Consider the following 16,857-nt stretch of genomic DNA (forward strand, 5'->3'; position numbering starts at 1 on the left):
AATGAAATATCTTCATGAAATGCATTACTTCATCAGTTCAACTTCAAAATTCCAGCAAATACATATGTAGGTCAAACAACTAAATACACAATATTATGCATCATTTAATGAAGTTAATTACAGGCAAATTGTAAGAATCAGTACTGCATTGCTATAAACATATGCAATATTTTCTGACACTTGATAACAAAGCACCAATGTGAACACATCCAGTCTTATGGCTGGATTCCAGTCTGAACTTTCTGACTTGGCACTTGGTAATTAAGATGATCTGCACCCCATCTTATGTGAATGTAAACACACCCGTTCTAATTTCAATCTTTAACATGAATGCAACCTATATCATATGAATGTGAACACGCCGTTCCAATTTCAATCTTCAAGATGAACGCAACCCATGTTACGTAAAAGTGAAAACACTGTTCTAATATCAATCTTTAAGATGAACGCGACCCATATCATGTGAATTTGAACACACCCATTCTAATTTCAATCTTCAAGCTTAACCCAACCCACATCATATGAATGTGAACACGCCCATTCTTATGTTCAATCTTCAAGGTGAACGCACCCCCTTCTCATGGCTGGATCCCAGACTGCCGACAGGAGGAATGCGCTGGGGGATAATTGCCTAATTGTCCCTGGTAATTAGAAAGCACTAGCTTGGTAATTAAGCAATTCTGCCCACTTCAACCTGCACTGGTTAGTTAATTAATTGAATAGCTTGGGGTTAGTGTACACAAGCTAGTGTACGGTAGTGGTGGAAAAGGGACACTTTCAAAAAGACAAATGCTAATAATTGTGAAGCCATGAATCACACATGTTTACAGATATGTTAAGAGGCTTTTTACATTGAATCCATTAGCACCGGACCTACAAATGGACTTCTAATGCTAATTGAATTTAAAAATGCATTTGGCTAATCAGTAATGACAAATGAAACTGTAGATAAAGACATTTCTATGTTCCACAAAAGGAAGGGAGTTAAATTTCTTAAATTAAATTAAATTAGTTAAATAATTATTCTATTCATAAAACAAATAATTTTTAGTTGATGGTTCAGAACTCATCAAGTTTTGATACGATTTCCACTGATCAAATTTGCCATCATCTTTGCAAAACTTGTACAAGAACTATCCTAACAACTGACTAAATATTGTTAGAGCATCCCACATAGCTACAGCACATCTCCTGGCATAAAGAGAATGACATGTGTTTTACTAAGGACAAACCTTAAAGGAGCATCCAAATATATCCACAACAAACATCTCCAACATACCGACATTAAATTTTCCCACTTCAGCAATGTGGATATAACAAGAGATCTGGGTTAAACATGCAAAAGTAGTCGCCAAACAATCGCCTCCTGACAAATTTGCAAATACATTTGGACAAATCGAGAGTCCTATCACTATGGTAACTTTGTAATGGTGTTTCAAGATGGATGACCAGTGCTTGAGTTGGCCACGACGGACGCCAGTCGTCTAGGGAGATACATGATCAATGGGGACGGAACGGGAGCGGAAAAAGGAGACCAAATTTGTTTGCAAGCTTCCATCAATGAGAAAATAGATCTCTTTTTCAAAGGTCGATTCAAAGGTAATGGCTGTTTTATTTTGGTGTGGCTTCTCACGCAACAGATTGCGTTGGGATTTGAGAGCATCCATAATAATGGCTCTCGACAATCGCTCTCTCGCTGTATGAATTTTCAAGAGGGCAATTCTCAGTAGACACCGAAAATTTACGAGTACCTCTATTTGAAGTACATGTATATCCCCTGTTCAAAAGCGTACCGCAATATTGCCAGTGCATTTCCGTAAATAACTTTCCTTGAAATTGGTTTGCATTGTGAAGCAATCGCAATTTTGTGGTATATCATCTGTTAGATTGAATCGATTCGGCAATAAAGTGGTATTGTATTGAACCACCAAACTCAGAGATTTGTCTCCTCTGTATACCTCTTCTTTTGTTCTTTTTTTTTTATGTGGAGTGTGTGTTTAGATTGTATGCTGCAAAGGTAGAACTCCTTGAGGCAACTCTTACATTTTTTAATTATTTTTATAGCAAAATAGCACAAAGCTTGGAGAAATCAATTTTGTACGTAATTCAATAATCTTGGCCACAAACATTTGAAATGTGTGAATATTACAAGGACATATCACATAACCCCACATGATTTCTATATGCAGCACAATATGCCTTAGGGTTATGAAATTGCCCCTGTGGTGATTGAGTGAAAATATTTGAGCAATTGTGTTTTTGATCAAATTTACATGTTTCAAGTCTTTTTCCTTCTTAGAACTTGAAACAGAAAATCACACAAACAAGACAAAAGAAGTAAGAAATATTCCAGTTTCTATCATAAAATGTGCATATTCCGGAATGATCAATCGTATTGAATCAAAGGAAAGACACTACTCTAAGGCAGTATTTTTCTCTCCAAACAACGCAGTGCCGACAGTTTCAAGAAAAGCTGTGCTGAACGCACTGGGTGGATGGCTTTTACCCCTCTGGCAAATGGAACTCATTGATTAATAACATTAGTAGATGGAAAGGAAACCCTTGGTCTTTCTGATAAACTACCCTGTTGGCCTTTTCAAATGCCACAGGCCATTAAGAGTGAAGTAAGGACATTGGGGGTAAGAAGAAGGTACAGTTCAACGTCCATCAAATAATCAAGAGCCGTGATTCTTTTCATTTGTCTTGGACAACAAACGAGAAAAGACTTAAACAGCTAAAGAGGGGGAGACAGGAAGCGCATTGATAAATGAGGTGTTGTACGTCTCATTTTTAAACTTGAGGAAGCAAAGAGTTACTATTTCCAAGAATTGAGGGGTAAATCCCGCAGAACCTTCCATGAGATGGTAATATGAGAGGCAAGATACTGCTTCCATCTCAGCTTCCAAATTAGCGAGCATCTTTTACGAGTCGCATCATTTATCCAGCAAGATGCATCATTCTCACTTTGGCATTTGATCTTAGATTAGCTGGAACCCTGTTGAACTTTTGTCTTTCAACAACAAAAAGAAAGCTAGCATATGGCACCGGCAATCTTTCATTATGACTTCAGCTCAACTTGCTCGCTAAAAAACAATGATTTTCCATTCAAATTTGCATTAATAACTTGATACAATTTTCCGGTTTGCTCCAAATTTAGTCTATGAATCTATAAAAAGAACTATCATGAACTATATATATCCACCCAATTATATAACATATTGGTACTTCTTCAGAAGTTGATCAGTAATTAAAAAATTGTTTGACTTTATCACCTCATATTCCAGGATTTGCAAACAGGTATGCAGATGTAATGGAACCAATATCTGGTTAAGATCAGAAAATAAAAAGTACTTGATCAAACATGGTGCAAAAAAAGCTTAATGCTTTAGTGTACCTCTTCCTGATAATAGTGAATAGGTTGAATAACTTTAAGCTATACAAAAAAGGGTATTGTTGTACGTGTCTTTATATTCCTGAAATACATCTTTTTAGAGCCAAAAGGGTGTTAACTAGATGTTTTAAAGTACATGAATTTGTGCCCTTCTGGCTCTAAACAGACAATACATATGGCTATTTGACCATGAAAAGATTGTTTTAAAATTAAAACTGCCTTTCTGAACTTAAACAAGGTAGAGATAATCAAATTTCAAGGGCAGGGAATGAATTGAGACTGATAATAAGAAAAATATATATCAAGGTATTCAAAAACAGCTTCTAGACATTAAAAGTTTTCATGGAAAGTTGCAATTATATGGAAATTTCAAAATAATAACTTAGTGTAAGTGATATTGTCATTGAATATATAGAGACACAATGATACAAGCATATAGTTCCACTACAGTTGCTGAAGAGGAGGAAGAAGAATATCCTTTTCTACAAAACACTTCCAAAGGCACTTCAAAATTATGGCGAAAGATAGGGTACCACACTTCTTCAGAATCTACTTGAAAAACTAGGAGACGAATAATCTAATAATAGTTTCTTGCATCCAGTCATATATGATGACCACAGACAGCAGAACAAGCCAGTTCAATGTCTCATAATCTCAGCTTATCACAAAAGAACGGATTCCATGACAAAGCCCTCGTGTGGCCGTAATAAATACTCGCTAAAGATGGCCTGGGGCATTTCCGGCCAATGATACACGTGGCAGAACAAAACTCTGATATTGTTCCACTTCTGTCTGTAAAAGCAATTGATCATCTTGATGTGCCGTTCGTATGAAGCTAAGATTGTATTCTTTGGTGAGAGCAATAAAGTATTAACTCTGTAGTTAATGATACTACTTCTACTACTCCTACTAATACTACTGCTACTACTACTACTACTACTACTACTACTACTACTACTACTACTACTACATTAAAACCTGTATATAAAAAACGGTCAAGGGAAACAAGGAAATTGGTCATTAGGCAGGTTGCCTCAATACAGGTGTCAATAGGAAATACTTTTCAAGGGAAATAAAATATATGGTCTGTACAGACCAATGGTCTTTCTATTCAGGGGATTGCTATTTACTGTAGTGCTTTGTGCCACTCTCACTTAGACACCCTTGCTGAGAGCCAAAAAGGCAATAACTCTATGTTTGGGATTACTATTTCATATTACTCTCTCTGCATGCAATATTTAATGCACACAAAGGAATGGAAATCCAGTCTTTAGGAGATGTATTATGGATCACTTTCTTCGAAGTTCAATCCACTTCAAAATATAGTGAAACCCACTCCAAAAATAGTGGTTGATTTACTTGATAGAGGGCAAATGGATTCCACCATTTTGAGCATTGCTTCCACTCCAAACCAACTTATCCCTAATAATATTTATAACATGCATGCCTATTCTGTCTTGGTCATTATTTATCTTCTTTGTTGTTGTTGTTGTTTGTCAAAGAAATGCATTTTTGCAAAATCGGGACTGTACTTTAATTATACAGTCAAACCTGCTTTAGTGACCACCTGTATAGAAAGACCACCTGTCTACAAAGACCACCATTTTTGTTTCCCTTGAAAACGGTTTCTCATTGAAACATGTAGTAAAGGAACCTGTACCTAAAGACCACCTGCCTATAAAGACCACTTTTCTTTTCTCCCTTGGGTGGTCTTTCTAGACAGGTTTCACTGTACATACAATTGTAATGGCAAGTAGGCCTCCCATGACTGAACACTTCTATGCAAACAACTTCATCACATTAATCATTTATGGCTTCAGCGGAATACTGCTCGAAAAGCACCACATCCCCCCAATAAAACAGACACGGTTCATTTCCACAGATTAGGATGGCTGAATAAGTAAAACGTTTCTGAGAAGAACCCATTACTACAGCTTCCGCAAGTGATTTTCAACGCGGCGATACATGCACTGCCCAAATTGACCTACCGGTACGTGTAAACCTTGTAAATGAGACATTCGAAGTCCATATGTGGATAAATTCCGTGAAGGGATTCTGAATGTATTGTACAGATTACGAGCATGGGAATGTTTCTATGAAATACCCATTACAGTTTTCCCATGAGGTAACAAAGAAACGTATTGCCCAAGATGTGTTACACGCCCAAGTGACGCATCCAATTTCAGTATTATTTGTGGATCAAGATATTTTAAAAAGACTCTGGACATGTTAAGGTTTTTGAGAAGAACACATTACACTCTCCGCAAACACAATTTCAATGCGAAGAAGTGACTGCCCAAGACGTAATAGATCCTGAAAATAACACATTACATCTACTGCCCTTCTTTAATCAAGACACTTTGCAGAGATTATGTACACAAACATGTATATTTGAATGTTTCTATGAAGAAAAAAAAAAAAAAATACAGTTCTCGGTTCCACTACCACGACTTCAACACACAACACTGCTCAGCACAAGTTATATATACAAACTGTACATGTAAATGAATTAGGATGATTTAAAAGACAATGGCAAAAAAAATGTTGACCAGAGCAAAAGAAAATTGAGTTTAATTTATTTTCTAGTAATGTTTCACAATCTTTCTTTACTTGCATGCTGAGTGCTTTTTTTGAATAAATAATTTTTCATGAAAAGACAAAATTTCACACGAAAATTGTTCCCTAGTGTCCGTTGAATATTACAAAATTAGTCAAGATGTAAGATTGATAGCCACTTTATACTTGTGTGTTTAAAGTAGACCTCGTCCAGGCCTCTTCAGGAGTCCAGCTGCAAGCACTCATCCTTTACAAGGCAAGGATACGACCATCTACCATTCTATCTATGGGCCTGCCTTCATCAGCTCGAGTTTGCCATAAACCGTAACCCGCTATTTTAACTATCCCGTTCGCAAATTAGCCAGTTAATTTGCGACCTCATCAGCCCGCAGTTGAAATTAGCGGGATATTTGGTCAAGAAAATATCCTGAGAAATCTTGGTCTTGTTTCCGAAACATCCTGCTATTTATTTGGGAAAAAGCAGGCTAATTTTCGCTTGTCCGAGTTAGTTTGTGATGAGCGTATTGGTCTGGTGCAGACGCAATTTCAAACTTTGGGATAATCTCACAAGTCTGAAAATAGCGGGTTATTTGGCAAACTCGAGCTGATGAAAACAGGCCTAATGAGAGAGAATGTAGATATTTGTTTGCCTGAAGCGATAAGGAACATTTCAAGCAAAAACTAAAGCAGGTCTGACTGACCCTGGGAAAACCCAAAAGAGCGTTGAGGAAACATTCTTCATTCTTCATTAGAATATAGAGATTATATCATTATGCTACTGCCATAAATCATTCTCTACATTAATGTACAAGATGATTCTTGCCTGAGGTGACAAGGAACATTTCAAGTAAAAACTAAAGCAGGCTACACACTTGCAAAAGCCACATGAATAAAGAGGGCTCTATATGCCTGAAGCAATAAGGTACATTTGAGTAAAAATTAATTATTAAAGCCAGCTAAGCTCTTTCCTTGCTTGCATTAATGGGAACAAATCTTAAATAAGTGCATGAGCATGCTATGTACTAGCTAAGTCTAAATACATTTTTAGTAGAATTCTTTATCGACATGAAGAGATGGATTCTTATATTACAGCCATTTGAAATTGTATAAATTAATGAGAAAGAATGCCTCCTCTAGCCTACAGCCATGTGTGACATTTTATTTTATTATTTAAGCAGGATAGGCTTTTATAAAAGCTGAATATGGAATTTGGAAGAAGGCCTTATCAAAATATATGGAGATTAAAGCTTCTAAACCTCAAAATCACTTTACCTTAAATTTTACCTTAAATGTCAATCAGTCTCGGCAATATAAACTGTCAAATAAAATACAGCATAATAAATACACTGCATAACACAGTGGAATAACTTATCACTAAGAATTTCAAACTATTCAGATTTATTTTTTTTATTTTTCTAATGCAGTGTGTAAAAATCTGAAAACAGTTCATGACAAATTTCTCATTTTTACCACACTCCGCGCAACAGAATCCAATTGTCTGTATGACAAATACAAGATCTAGTAACCTTTAAAAAAAAATGTTTCTTTCTTTAGTTTATTTCATTTCTGGTGTGTAACAAAGAACCAAAGCCAGATATTTAAAAAGTAATTCTCAAAGAAGTCTGTCAATGTAGGACAATATATCTTGTTTGGCGCCAGAAGGGCATTAACTCATATATTTTAACACAGAGTTAACACCCCTCTTGCTTTGGACAAAAAATATGATTAGTGAACCTCATTAAAATTGGATAAAAAATAAAAAAACAGACAAATGAATCAATTAAATATGAACTCTGTGAACTCCTAAGTAAAAAAAAAGAGGAGAATACCGGTAAATAAGAATGAAAAAGAATGAATAAATCAATTCCACAGACAAACTTTGAATTATTAGCGCGGATTGGAGGGATCGACGGTGATAAGATTTCAGAGAGTTTTCTTCAGGGCATAAGCAATGCTATGCATTTTAAATGATGTCGCCAATCCTTCTCATCAAATAACTACGGTACTCTGAGCAAAAATACAATTAATTATTCTTTTCTATTTCTGTGTCAGTAATCCCCACATCTGTGAACCATAATGGAGGTAGAGAAAAATATGAGAAAGAATATTATCAAGGTATGGGTAAAGGATGATAAAGTGGAACAAAATTAGAAACTAAACTGGATGCAAAATGGTCTAAGTGCAGAGAGACATTTGTAGCAAATAATACAAATCCTGATATCACCATCAACATTGCCAACATTTTTATCATCTTTGTCATCATCATCGTCGCCTTCATTTTTATTGTGGTAGTTGTTGATGATGATGATCTAAATTCTGGAAAGTCATTTTTATACGTTTCAGAAAATATATAGGAAGTAGATGAAAGATAAAGAAGAAATAAAGACAAATAGAAAAAAGATTTGGAAAATGCAAAGAAAAGTTGACAAAAAGCATAGAGGTATTTCATTTCATCTCATCAAAATGCAATATTCCCTCTACCAGGACTATTATCATTTACCAAGGTGAGCCTCTATGGCAGTTTTGGATGAAAGATGAAAAAGAAGTCCGAGCTTCGTATTGATTTTAGTACATGGAATTGCATCGCACATGCAATGCCATGTGATTAATTCCAGAGCGAGTGGTTCAGATTTTGTGCAATGTCATTTGATTGGGATAGCCTGCGGTATTTTACAATAATACATAATCATGGTAACAATGGGGCAATGATGGGCATCGACCAGACCAGGGGCTCTCAAACTTTTGCCTTGACAGTCCAGATGAGATTTCCATGAAAGCTTTAAGGTCAGAACCATGGGATGCCATTTGTGCCGTGAAATTCTTAAGCAGGGCTCCCATTTAGCCGAGTTGTATTAGCGAGTTATGACGAGTTGTGGTGATTTGCCTCAAAGAGGCACTCGCAATAACTCGCGAACAATTCGGTATGGCTTAGCGTAACTATTTACAACATTCCAAGACTCTCCTCGAAGTCGCGAGCAGTTCCAAAATTTGGAACATGTTCAAAAAAATTCCCTGATTCGTTGTAATTCGAGGTGAACTCGCCTACACTCGTAATATTCTCGCATTACTCGTAACAAGCTAGCGCTGCACCCTTCATAACTCGTATCAACTAGCCACCTTATGAAGAGTGCAGCGCAAGCTTGTTACGAGTAATGCGAGTATATTACGAGTGTAAGCGGGTTCACCTCGAGTAACAACGAACTCACCTCGCGTAACAACGAATCAGTGAAAATTTTGAACATGTTCAAAATTTTCGCTGATTCGTTGTAGCTCGAGGTGAACTTGCTTAACACTCGTAATATACTCGTAGCAACTTGCCACCTTATGAAGAGTGCAGCGCGAGCTTGTTACAAGTAACGCGTGTATATTACGAGTGTAGGCAAGTTCACCTCGAATTACAACGAATCGGGGAATTTTTTTGAACATGTTCAACATTTTGGAACTGCTCGCGACTTCGAGGAGAGTCGTGGAATTTTGTAAAGAGTTACGCTAAGCCATACCGAATCGTTCGCGAGTTATTGCGAGTGCCTTTTTGAGGCAACTCACCACAACTCGTCATAACTCGCTAATACAACTCGGCTAAGTGGGAGCCCTGCTTTACGGTCATTCTCGTATACATCAGATGAAGTATAACAATGTACTATCAACTACTGGAAACCGTAGGCAGCTCAAAGTCTCAAACATTATTCAATTTTGTTTCAGACTCGGACAACTAAATCTACTCCTAAGATTTACAATAACGACACTTGTAATACTGTAGGAAATTAGGTTTGTTATTCAATCTATATCTGATCTAAGGGGAATTGTGAGAAAAAAATTTAAAAGAAGCAGAGCGGTCCGGATTGACATGCCCTGTGATCCAGACTAACAAAACAGTAGTGACAAAAGGGATAACAGAATTTACATTTTTTTTTATCTCGCTAATATCTAAATGGTACATGTATGTGTCCACTATTCAAGTGATACACAAATGTGTCTTCCTTGGCAATTTTTGGATGACAGAGCAAAATGGGTAATGAGAAAGGGTTAGTGAAAAGCGATGACCAGATTAACCAACCAGCAGTGAACAGAGTTTCAGTGTTCAAATGTTTGGGCATTACAATGCATGTTCTTACAATATCATGATAAAGAGACCAATTTTCTAGTCTCCAGATGTGAAATAGGTAAAAACAAAACAACATGTTCATCTGGATATGGCCACTGGATTCATTTGATAAGCCTGCCTCCAGGAATTCATTTCCCTAAAGGTACTCAATTAGCCCCTTATAAGAACATAGATGTAAACACACCCCATGTTCTTAATGGGGAAGACATCTTCAAAATATGAAATCTAATTTGAAGGAAAAAAACATCATAATGCAGGCCTAAATGTCTCACAAGTCCACAAAACTAAGCCGATATTCCATGATTGTGTCTGGCTGCGGTTTATCATTGATTGCGAGGCACGATATCATTTTTTTACCAATTCATACCTACTTCTTAAATTCTTTACATTCATGATTGAAATTTAATCTATAAGTGGTCTACCACGCATCATTCGCTCTGGACATTCTCTGGAGAGCTGCATTCTTCAGCATGGTGGTGAATATTCAAAGCAAAACCGCTAACTGTGAGAATCCCTTCTCCATCTCTCCAAGATGTGAGCCTATTTTTTTAGGTATATTCCACTATTATTGAGCTGTTCTTATTAAGAGTATCCCGCACACAAACAAATTCTTAGGAAAAGCACCTTGTCAGATAAACATGTCAAGGTTCCCCTTTTGTGTCCCCCCCCCCCCCATTCTATCTAATTCTCTCTCTCTCTTTCTCTCTCTCTCTCTCTCTCTCTCTCCCCTCTCTCTCATTCTCTCCACCTTACAAGACCAGAAAAACAAAGATATGATAACATCACTTTATTGGAAGAGTGAGACCAAAAAAAAAAAGATTTTGCAAAAACAGCCACATGATCAATTTGGTGAAGACTGAATAAATATATGCCATCAAGTTTTGTAAGAATGTGGAAGATAATACTGTCCCTTGAGAGCCAGAAGGCATTAACTCATTTACTTTAACACAGATTTAAGTCAGAGATTTGGTGATGCAAAGAATACAGTATAGCTCAGATCTAGAGTAGATGTTAAAACATTGTTACATTGAGGACAATGGTGATACCAATGCACATATTTAAATCAGTAATTTAAATCAGGATTTTCTTTCTTAAAATGAGTGAATTTAATCCATGTCAGGTCTTTTCACCTATTTAAGGGAGAGAATGATTACTATGCATTTGCAGACTTCACTTCTGAACACAACATCAAATTCAAGTCCAAAGACCTGACAGCTCAGAATAAAAAACATTTACCGGGTAAAAGAATTCTATTTGTACATTTCTGGAGACAACATTAAAATTCAAGTCCAAAGACACAACATTGAGAATAAAACATGTACAAGAATCTAATTTATACACGACTTAGTGGCTGGTGTATAGAATACCTTTACTACACTTTTCTTACAGAAAGAAAGCTGAACATTTTGCAAGTAGCTGGAGCATGCAAAGCAAGCCACCTCTCTAAACCTAGGAGAGGACTTAAAGCTGTCGGTCCCATGGCTGCTTACTTACAAGCACATGCTTTCTTAGCAGTCTGGTAAAACTAACAAACAAACAAACAAACAAACCAAAGTAGAGCACTCAACAGAGGAGAAATCGTGTGGTTGATAAGTAGAATTTAGAAGAGAAGCGAGCCAATGTTATCGGTGGACAAAGGTACTTTTTGACCTCATCAATTATTTCCTGGCATCCTATTCAGGGTTTTTTCGGAAATGATATTCTATATCAAAGTTGTCATCATTCTTGGGTGTCCCATTCAGAGTCATTCCCTGGACCACCTTTGGGCGCATCCAATGCAAGCCCGATTACCAATAAGTAGATGACATCATAGAGCTGACATAAGATAACGTCAATCAGTCCAATCGCCGTGTCAACAAGGTAAACCATCCTATTCATTATGGCTGCAAGCACTACGCTACATCCAATTTCCGGTCCTCAAAATCCACTGTAATTTCATCAGATTTGAATGTGAACCTTAATGAAGCCACGCTGTAGAGTGCTAGACAAGAATCCAACCCCCCCCCCTTTTTTTCTTTCTCTCTCTCTCTCTCTCTCTTTCTTTTTCTCTCTCTCTCTCTCTTTTCCTCCCTTTCTTTTTGCATTCTCTTTCTCGCTATCTCTCTCTCTCTCTCTCTCTCTCTATATATATATATCTATCTATTTCTCTATCTATCTCTCCCTCTCTATCAATCTATCGCTCTGTTTCTCTCTCTCTCTCTCTCTCTCTCTCTCTTTCTCTCTCTCTTTCTTTCCCTCCTCTCCCTCTCTTCCAATCTCTGTGTATGTGCCAACGTATGGTACTCCTTGTACTTCTTGTTTTGCTGTGTTTTGTTTAGTATGTTAGGTTTGGTTTTTGTTGTTGTTGTTGTTACTATTATTAATATAGGATGTAATTTGTTTATAATCAACATTAAAAAAAAAAAAGTTTCCATGTACACTGTACATGAAATGATGTCTATTTATTCCTTTAAAGAGCTTAAGGGTAATTTCTTTTTCTTTCAGAATACCAAGTGAAATTGTTTCAGCTTTGGCTGTACTCTGATCTGATTCATACAGGAAATAAAATCCATTCTGATATATACTTTCTTCATAGCTCGGTTCATTTCTACATGTAGTTTCATCAATGTAATGTGAAGTGTAAGAATATTTTATAATTTTAATATATTCCATCAACTCCTCCTTGCAAATCCAGCATTGAAAGAAGAAAAAAAAATACAACTGACAAACTCTTTTCAGTCCATCTACACATCTTAACTCTAGCATTTTAGGCTTAAAATTAACATACTGGTAAATCTGAACTGCATTTGTAATTAGGCATTAATAAGTGAAGAACTCAATGACTTACCTTTCTTCTCATGAATACAAATTAGAAATCAATATTTATATATATCCCGATGTACAAGGAATGATACTTTCAAAGAAGATGATGTTTTGCCAAGAGGCACTGTTATTTTCCAATCCAGATTAACTTACATGAATATATCATAAACTACATTCATACTGTATTCCAAAAGCTTCAATTTCTTCTAAAAAGTAACATATTTTCTCTTGAATTATTCAAATCATATGTTCCTTCATGAGGAGAGTAAACATGGGCCTCTATTATAAATAGATGAAAATGCCAGTAACTATTTACTCATTTTCTCTCTTTCACTCCATCTCCCTTTTCTATCTTTCTCTACCTCCCTCCTCTTTTCCTTTCTATCTGTCTTCTTTATTTCTATCTTCTAGCTATTTTCCTCTTCTGATCTTTCTCTCTATTCCTCTCTCCCACCCTCTGTCCAAACCGCTTCCTCCACACCCTCTCTCTCTCTCTCTCTCTCTATTCCTCGGAAGTTGCCAATTTGGGCGCATTTGACAATACAGCACTTTCTACCGGTATACAGGTTAACGGTGAGTCCATCTCTTTATTGGTCTTTTGCTCTTTCCCGTAATCTTGTTATAGGTCTCTAAGGCCAGGAGTTACCAGTATTCAAAAACGAATCCATTCCATTTGTAGCATGACTCAGCCTAAATGGGAAACTTAATATTAAAGCTAAAAGTAAGCTCCATTCAACATTTCAGTATCCAAATTATCTTAATCATAGTTGATGTTAAATTGCAATTTGGCAATAAATACAATCATTTTGTCAGAATTTCAAAAGAAGCCATTTACATTTAGAAGAAGGCATATGATTCGATTTATTGAAGTACATTTTTCCAGCAAGATGGGGCAGAAACAAAGCTACTAGAACAGGTTTTCCACAAAATATGGACAATATTGTGTCTTTAGAGCACAATCCATTCAAATTGAAGCAAATTGCATATTTATAACTTTTTTCTCATTAACCTGATTTTCCCAATCTTTTTTACTCTATCAAATTGTTCAGACTCTCTCGGGGGCACCCTTAAAAAAAATTCATGTATGGTTGTGAAAGATGTTGAATTGTTTGACAATTTGGCTTAGATTTGAAGAAAATATCCTTTACAATTTTTAAGAGAAATTATTTTAAAAAATTATCCTGAAAATCAATACTTATTAATAAGAATAAGAAGTATTATTTGTATTAAACATGGTACATGTATAACTTACTAATAGGATAATTTGAGATTGAAATCAGACAATTCTCACCATTCATACTTTAAATCACCTTTTGGATAGATGTGTTTTCAAAAGTTAAACAAACACAATTGCAACTATTTTCAAAAAAAAAACGAACCTAAAGTCAATTTCAATATCCTATATATACGTCCCATGGAAATCATGTTAGGATTATGTAATACGTCATTGTCCTGTTCGCACAGTTTAATAGGTGACGCACAAGGCTATTGAACTTGGCTTAGGAGGATTTTTCAAAAGTCGTTGCGATCGTGTCAAAAATAGAATTGATTACCTTTTCCCAAACAGCAGAAGATGTCACTACTAGAAAGCTACTCAAATGGCAATAGCGTGATACCTTTGCAAAAACACCTAAATTAAATTAATATCAGTAAGATTCGCAGAGCTATACTTATGGCAGCTGGCTTCTGTAATTGCTTTTAACAGTTTTGTGCATCCTTCTACTGTGCAACTATTAAAGGCCCACTACACTACTGTTAGCTACTTGCGCCCTCTATATAACAAACAATGCCTAATCGGTGACCATTGGTCCCTCATGATCCTCTTTTTCTTATGTTAACTGAGAGCTGAGTTGATGAGATAACCACCTGTCCAGTGACCTTGCAGAGCGGTCTAATCCCTCCTGTAAACTACGGCAGATAAGCTTTAAAGGTTCTTTGCACAGTAGGCGTGGATGAAAAGGGAGAGGAGAAGAGAGAGAAAGAGAGAGAAAGGTAAAAAGAGGGAGACAAAGAGACAATAAAGAGAGATAGAAATAAATAAAGAGAGAAGCACAGAAATGGACTTCAATTTGTTACTGTCGCACACAGAGAACGTGTAGAGAATTAGGATCTCACATTTCAGCAATATGGGACAGAAGGAAGAGGGGGAAAAAACATGGAAAGGATAATGCTGGGATGGGATGGAATGGAAATGATTGCTTTTACAATATCATCTACAGCAAAGAAACAAAGATCAATCAAAAAGCTGTCAGTGTTTCAATGAATAATGAAAAGACAAGAGATCATGTTATGAAAAAGGGAAAAACCCCTTTAATATCAAGAGCAGATAGTTTACTGTCATCCATTATTTCTTTCCTTAGCTGTATGAATTCTTCCAATTCCTTTTAAAAGCACACTGTCCTACTTGTAACTACATGCTCCCTCTATACAGAAAACTTCCCCAATCGGTGCCTGTTGGTCCCCCATGATCCTCTTTTTCTTATGTTAAATGAGAGCTGAGTTAATTAAATGGCCAGCTGTCACAGTGACCTCGCTGGCTCGCTGTGTGGTCTAATCCCTTCTGGCTGAAGTAGTAAAGTCTGCCTTTAACAAGTCAGGTTTACTTTCAAAGAATGTAGAAGAAACCAACCTGACATTATGATCAAAGTTGGAGCAAACAGTCTATAATGTTTTTTACAATCTCTGCTCCCTCATAATTAGCTTTCATTTAAAACATTTGATGATGACTCTCCTAAATTCCAATGCTTTATACAAGGATCATCCAATTCTCCATAGGAAATAGGTGAAGAATTTCATCACACAAGCATATTCCATTGTTAATTGGGGCTTTAATTACCTGCAGCATCGGCCCTGCTTGTGCAAGGCCGGCGTATCAAGACACTGATGTCTTCAACACCAAGTGAGTCCCGGAAACACGGACGATCTTTGTCCATTCCCGCAATCCACGATTTCCTCAGAACCCTATCAAGAGCGAAGGTAGATGGGGTAATGTATTCCAGTCAGGCCTATGCCCGACACTCAATAATCTGTTCTACTTAACTTTTTGACGGATAACGGGAACGCTCGTACGACCCCGTCTTACAGAGAGGCTTTTAGTCAAATGCTTCCAGAATGAGGATATGGCCCAACTTTCTTCTTGTCAGAGCACTGGAGATGCATGTGGAAAGAGCATACACAGGTGTGTAGAGCGTAACACGGGCCAGCGTGTTTGCTATAATTATTGCATACGGGGTATGTTGGTGGTTGTTATTTTACCTGACTGCTAAGAAAGCATAAATGCTTGTTAATAAGCAACAGACACTGCCGGCAGAATATGGATTGTGTACAATGGTATTCATGGAAACCTGTAATCTTTATGTACAATTATTATGCCTATGGAATTGATGCCAATGTCTTTATCATCTTAGAATTAGTATAAAATTAAAGTTCATCTGATACATAGAAATTAAAGAAAAAAACTGCCCCTGAAAGATGACTTTATTATATGTTATAGTTGATATGATAATAGTGTACATTGATTTAGTGTGTGTGTCATAATACATTGCACAGCTGCTAATAATCAAATTATATCTATGCATACAGTGTATTTCTTTTGGCACAGTAACATATTCTTAATCAAAATTACCCCCAAAATGGAATATTAGCACCCCAACAGTTCTATTTACACCCAAATTCAAGGCATAAATTTACCAATCACCAATCAGCAGCTGATAAGAGAACATGATGCAAAACACAAAATTTGGTCATAAGCTACCCAATAAAACAAACGATGAAACAAACGATGAAACAAAGGATGAAACAAGCGAAGAAGTCATCAATGTATATCTGCTCAAGCGCCAGAAGGGCATTAATTGGCTAAAAAGACATTCTAGACAGAAAGGACGCATTTCTGGCTCTCAAAAGACGACAATATATCCTTGTAGCATCACAGGGAGGTACATGTAAACGTTATGGATTGATAGCATCAAGCTGTACACCATGAAACATTGCTGGGCTGTAACAC

Source organism: Strongylocentrotus purpuratus, unplaced genomic scaffold (genome assembly GCF_000002235.5).
Source record: "Strongylocentrotus purpuratus isolate Spur 01 unplaced genomic scaffold, Spur_5.0 spur5_scaffold_14, whole genome shotgun sequence".
NCBI classification, from domain to species: domain Eukaryota; kingdom Metazoa; phylum Echinodermata; class Echinoidea; order Camarodonta; family Strongylocentrotidae; genus Strongylocentrotus; species Strongylocentrotus purpuratus.